The sequence below is a fragment of the Staurois parvus genome, unplaced genomic scaffold (genome assembly GCF_062004578.1).
Source record: "Staurois parvus isolate SC_StPar_1 unplaced genomic scaffold, SC_StPar_1.0 ptg001436l, whole genome shotgun sequence".
Lineage (NCBI taxonomy): Eukaryota > Metazoa > Chordata > Amphibia > Anura > Ranidae > Staurois > Staurois parvus.
In genome coordinates, this window is record NW_028319232.1 from 264,380 (window position 1) to 271,402 (window position 7,023).

Here is a 7,023-nt window from a genome sequence, read left to right on the forward strand (position 1 = left end):
CACTTTCAAAATAACAGGAAACAAAAAAATGGCGTCTGCAAAAGTTTGGGCCCCCTGCAGAATTTATAGCATGCACTGCCCCCTTTGCCAAGCTGAGACCTGCCAGTGTCATGGATTGTTCTCAATCATCGTCTGGGAAGACCAGGTGATGTCAAGCTCAAAGGTTTTAAATGCCCAGACTCATCTGACCTTGCCCCAACAATCAGCACCATGGGTTCTTCTAAGCAGTTGTCTAGAAAACTGAAACTGAAAATAGTTGACACTCACAAAGCTGGAGAAGGCTATAAGAAGATAGCAAAGCGTTTTCAGATGTCAATATCCTCTGTTCGGAATGTAATTAAGAAATGGCAGTCATCAGGAACAGTGGAAGTTAAAGCAAGATCTGGAAGACCAAGAAAAATATCAGACAGAACAGCTTGCAGGATTGTGAGAAAAACAATTCAAAACCCACGTTTGACTGCACGATCCCTCCAGAAAGATCTGGCAGACACTGGAGTTGTGGTACACTATTCCACTATAAAGAGATACTTGTACAAATATGGTCTTCATGGAAGAGTCATCAGAAGAAAACCTCTTCTACGTCCTCACCACAAAAATCATCGTTTGAACTTTGCAAATGAACATATAGACAAGCCTGATGCATTTTGGAAACAAGTTCTGTGGACCGATGAGGTTAAAATTGAACTTTTTTGGCCGGAATGAGCAAAGGTACGTTTGGAGAAAAAGGGGCACAGAATTGAATGAAAAGAACCTCTGTCCAACTGTGAAGCATGGGGTTGGATCAATCATGCTTTGGGGTTGTGTTGCAGCCAGTGGCACAGGGAACATCTCACGAGTAGAAGGAAAAATGGATTCAATAAAATTTCAGCAAATTTTGGATGGTAACTTGATGCCATCTGTGAAAAAGCTGAAGTTAAAGAGAGGATGACTTCTACAAATGGATAATGATCCTAAACACACCTCGAAATCCACGGGGGATTACATCAAGAGGTGTAAACTGAAGGTTTTGCCATGGCCTTCACAATCTCCTGACCTCAACATCATTGAAAATCTATGGATAGACCTTAAAAGAGCCGTGCGTGACAGACAGCCCAGAAATCTCAAAGAACTGGAAGACTTTTGTAAGGAAGAATGGGCAAAGATACCTCAAACAAGAATTGAAAGACTCTTGGCTGGCTACAAAAAGCGTTTACAAGCTGTGATACTTGCCAAAGGGGGCAGTACAAGATATTAACTCTGCAGGGGGCCCAAACTTTTGCAGACGCCATTTTTTTGTTTTCTGTTATTTTGAAAGTGTAAATGATGGAAATAAAATCTAACTTTTGTTGACATATTATAAGAATGTCTAATCTGTAATTTGATGCCTTTTGGAGATTTTTCCATCTTTCCTTGGCTTCTTTATGCACATTAATACACATTTTTAGCTGGGGTGCCCAAACTTTCGATCCCCACTGTATATCTCCTTGGCAACACACTGACCGGCCATGTGAAAGCTCAGATGAGTCGCAGCTAATGAGTTGCGGCTTGTGACATCATCGCCTGGCGCCTCTACTCCTTTCCATGCATGGCCCCTATGTGTGCTGTTATGCAATGCTCTGCTTCTGGGGCGATGCTGGGGCGATGCTGGGGCGACTTGGCTTGCGTGCCAACAGAGAGGACTGTGCGTGTCCCCTGCGGCATGTGCGGCATAGGTTCGCCACCACTGCTCTAGGGCATCTTCTTAAAAAACATATATAAAGTTTTGGGGTTCTAAGTAATTTTCTAGCAAAAAAAATTATTATTTTTACAGGTAGGAGAGAAGTGTCAGAATAGGCTTGGGGGCAGGTGCTTAACCCCCCTGGCGGTATTCCTGAGTGTAGCTCGGGGTAAAGTTTCAGCTCCACAAGCGGTAACCCCCCCGAGCTACACTCAGGAATACACTGCAGCGTTGCTCCGGGATCTCTTCTTCACTTACCTTGTCCTGCGCTCCCGCGATGTCCCCCCTGCAGTGTCCCCTGTAATGTCCTCCGGCCGATGCCGGCATCTGTCTTCCGGGTTCCGGTTCCTGCGACGTCGGGACGTACGGGGGACGGAACTGGCGGGAAATTTGAAAGCTGTAAAAGTGACATTCACTAAATACACTAAAATCACATAGTATAACATTCCTGTATCAAACCATTTCACATACATTTTGTCCCGAGTGCTTTGTCCGGTGCCCTGCCTGCATTTTTACTCTTCTTTCTGCCTGGAAACTGAGAAACGTCCATGGCGTCCAAAAAGCGTCCCTTTAGGTCAGACGCGGTTTTAGACCGGCTAGAGAACAGCGATAGTAAATCAGAACCACTTGCAGAATTGAGTGATAATGATTGGTGGGGGAAATTCCTCATCAGACACTGAAAACGATTCTGCGACTGAGCTCAGCGATGGGTAAACTTGGCGCTCTATTTCACATTTCAGTGTTTTTGGTTTGATTATATTATTGAATTACATTTATTATTATTATTTTTTATGATTATTTATTATATTATAATTTATGATTTCACGTTTCAAATTTTATCATCCCCGGGATGTTTACTAGACTCTTGTTCAGACAGATTTCAGGGAGTTATTCCTAAGAATTACAGGCCTACAATAAAAGAACAACAAATTTCCATGCAAATAATGTACCGCTTTGAGCACAGAAATACTGACATAATCAGACCACTAGGGAGGTTAAAGAAAGACTTTAGTTCTGCTTTAATATCCATTACATGGCACATAATGTAGTAATAAATACGGAGCTACATTTATTGGTGTCTTTTATATTTGTCTGAGCTTCAGCTTTAACTATCTAAATGACTCCATATACCAGCAATAATGTAACCAATACATCTTTTAGCTTTTGCTTTTTGTTCCCCCCAAATGCTCATTTATTCTTTCCAAAGAAAATGGTCAGATGAGGATAGGTTTTGATCTGGTATTTAATAAACAAAATTTGATACCAGATCTGTAATCTGCAAAAAGCCAAGCAGATGGTATGAATGTTCCACTGGCATGTTGGGGCCGGCCACCTCGTCAGCTGTTCCCTTTAAAGTTCACGCTTGCAGCAGTAAGTGATAGGAAGTGACTGCAGACTAACGTGGCGCTGGTCTGGTGAACCCATCCCAAATAGCACAAAACCCTTCAGGTGGAATAAAATGTCAGCCGCGGAACAGAGGGGGGAGCTGGGTGTACCCGGCATGTCACATCCATTACTCAACGGACCCCCGTTAGCTACATAAATTCTATGCGTCTTTGCGCTCCACAGTCACAAGGCTGAAGCTGCCTTAACTCATAGATTGCATAAATAACAACTGCGTATTCAATGCACCTTAGATTCACTATAGCTAGACAAATTTACTAAAACTGGAGCATTCAGAAACTGGTGCAGCTGTGCATGGTAGCTAATCAGCTTCTTGCTTCAGACGTTAAAGTGGTTGTAAACCTCAGACATGTAATATGAACAAAACATGTCCTTCTATAGTGTGTACTTGTCTCAATCCAAAGCACAAAGTGTCATTTCTGTCTGTTGCTTTGTACCTCTGCTATCAGCATGAATCACTTCTGACATGTTTTTCTGACACCAAGAGAAAAATGGTGACGGGGAGGGACCTCCAGCAGATTGACACCCTCAGCTCTGTTTCTATGTGATGCGTGGAGGGGGGGGTGTCTCTTCCCTCCAATCAGCTCCCAGAGCTCTTGTATAGTGTGTAACTGCAGCTCCCCCCCTCAGAGTTGAGACATGCTGTGTAAATTCTACACTGTAGCTTCCCTAGCGGTCTGATGATGTCAGTATTTCTGTGCTCAAAGCGGTACATTTTTTTGCATGGAAATATGTAGTTTTTTTATTGTAGGCCTGTAATTCTTAGGAATAACTCACTGAAATCTGTCCGAACAAGAGTCTAGTAAACATCCCGGGGAGGATAAAACTTGAAACACAAAATGATAAATTATAATTTAATAAATTTTAATAAATAAAGCTACACTCGGGAATACCGCCAGGGAGGTTAAGGCAAGGACCCTACATTTGATTTGAAGTTCTCTTCTGACTTGCAGTCAACCCCTTACTTGAGTAGGCAGAAAGGAATTCTGGGGCATTATTGTATTAAAAGAGAAGTTGCCCCCCCCCCCCATTCATACTTACCTAGGTGGACACAGCATCAGTCTGATGCTGCATCTGTTCCCCGTGAAAACTAAGCGAACACATGACCGCTGATCGCTGAGTTCTCACAGCGATCAGCTGTGAGAGTGGTATCTGTCGGTCACCGCTATCTGCTCTGCCCCCCCCCATGCGCGTGCACACGCTGGAGCACTGGGCTGTGGGGGGGGATCGGCTTGCTCAGGCTCTACAGAGCTTTGGCTGTACTTCTCCTTTAACAGTACTCCTACCATGGTTGCAAGAAATGGAAATTAAAAGGTTGTTAGAAGTGCAGATTGACAGCTTCAGCTCTGTACCTATGAGTTGGGGGGTGCATCTCTTCCCTCCAATCAGCTCTCACTGAGCTCTGTGGTGTGTCATTCAAGCTATTCTATTTATGCCGGCCATAGAGGGGTCGAAAATCGGCCGATTTTCGCACTGTTAGTGGGTTAATTGGTCGGCTGTTTTTTTGGGGGTTTTTGCACTTTTTTTTATCGGGCGTGTTGGAAAATTTGCGGCCAATTTTGACGATCGGACGATTTTCCCGGCAATGATGGGCAAATCGGCTGATCGTTTTACCAATAAAAAATCTGTGCATGAGCCGTGACCTGCAAGAAGAAGAAGAAAAAGAAGAAGAAGAAGAAAAAGAAGAAGAATTCCAGTCAAATAATGACCAGTCCAAATAATGTATTACAATGTTTTTATTTGGATACAGATGTTTTTATTTGGATACAGATGTTTTTATTTGGATACAAATGGATACATTTGTTGTCACCGCAAGACTTTTTCATATAAAATATAATAGCGGACTGGAATCCTTCTCCTTCTTCTCCTCCTCCTCCTTCTTCTTCTTCTTCTTCCTCTTCCCCTGTCTCTGCAAGGGACAGAAGTTATGGGGTTAATGCTGGCCATAGACTGGATGAAAATCGTCCGATTTTTTTAACGTTGGTGGTAACATCGGCCGATCGAACGAACGATTTTTCGTTTTGTTTTTTTTTAAATCATCCGATGTTCAACCCGTCTATGGCCTGCTTTGGATCCAACAGCTCTAATCGATTTTATATTATTCTGATCAAATCTAAAGAAGTATTTCAATTTGAAATGTAGTTTTTAAAAGCAACAATTGGTTCTTTTTTTCCTTCAACTTGCGTTGAGAAGAGTTAACAAAAAAATAAAATAAAAAATGTTTGAAGAAAAATAATCTCTGGTCCTTCTCATCATAAAGATTGGATCAAACATTAAAACCCTGTGTGGTTCACTGTGAGCCTCTCTCCAGGCCTGGCTCAGGCCCCGTGTCGATTCCTACCTCTGACTCTGTTAGGTTCTTTTCATTGTGTGCTGTGCTGTTAGGAGGTGTCTATGATTTCAAGGGATTTAATAGCATCCCATTTAGTTAATGATCAAAAATTGTAGAAAACTGCAGTTGGGTAACGTCATTGCTGAGTCAATAGTTCTTTGTATGCAGCTGTCTGCAAAGAATAGCAGGGTAACATACCTAATTATGCTGACAGCCAAACAAGTATAATTTATGATATACAGCGCACTGCAAATCCAGAAACCCCAAAACTCCTTTATGCATCTTTTTTTTTTTTCTGCTTCTATTTTGAAATCAATTACTTGTTTCACTACCAAGGTATAGCCGTAATCCATGTAAAAGCCTATAAATCCCCCCAGCTGCTAGAGTTATAAAAAATACCTACTGCTGCAGAGTTAAGTGAAGTCTAGGTGTCCCCAGGGGTGCCGGTTCACAACGGATGGTCAGAGCAAGCAGCAGGCAGTGGCAGAGTCAGCGGGCTAATGGTCATATCAGGTGCCTGAAAATTGATCATAAATAGGCCAGGTTCACAGGCACAGGCAGTAGTAGAAATAACAGGCCAATAATTGGAATAAGGACAGACAAGTTGAGTCCAAACAATTTGCAGCAGTGATCCAAAGCATGAACTGTTAGATGGACCTTAATCCACGGCATGGGCAGGTTGACCTGATGATCAGGTACAGGCTGAATGTCAAGCATTCTGCTTAAAGTTTCTTCATTAGGGCAGGTGTGCACTGCATATTCTTGAGCTGCAGTGCTGAGTAACAGCCAGCAGATGGCTAAGATTCAAGGCTGATTAAACCAGCCTTGACTGTGATGGTTCAAAGATGGAGGGAGGATAAGTGCTTCTAAGCTTTTAACCCCCCTGGCGGTATTCCCGAGTGTATCTCGGGGTAAAGTTTCAGCACCACAAGCGGTAACCCTGAGCTACACTCCGGAATACACTGCAGCGTTGCTCCGGGATCCCTTCTGCACTTACCTTGCCCTGCACTCCCGTGATGTCCCCTCTGCAGTGTCCCCGGCAATGTCCTCCGGCCGATGCCGGCATCTGTCTTCCGGGTTCCGTTCCCTGCGACGTCGGGACGTACGGGGGACGGAACTGGCGGGAAATTTGAAAATTGTAAAAGTGACATTCACTGAATACACTAAAATCACATAGTATAACATTCCTGTATCAAACCATTTCACATACATTGTGTCCCGAGTGCTTTGTCCGGCGCCCTGCCTGCATTTTTACTGTTCTTTCTGCCTGGAAACTGAGAAACGTCCATGGCGTCCAAAAAGCGTCCCTTTAGGTCAGACGCGGTTTTAGACCGGCTAGAGAACAGCGATAGTAAATCAGAACCACTTGTAGAATTGAGTGATAATGATTGGTGGGGGAAATTCCTCATCAGACACTGAAAACGATTCTGCGACTGAGCTCAGCGATGTGCGAACTTGGCGCTATATTTCACATTTCAGTGTTTTTGGTTTGATTATATTATTGAATTACATTTATTATATTATTATATTATTATTTTTTATGATTATTTATTAAATTATAATTTATGATTTCGTTTTTCAAATTTTATCC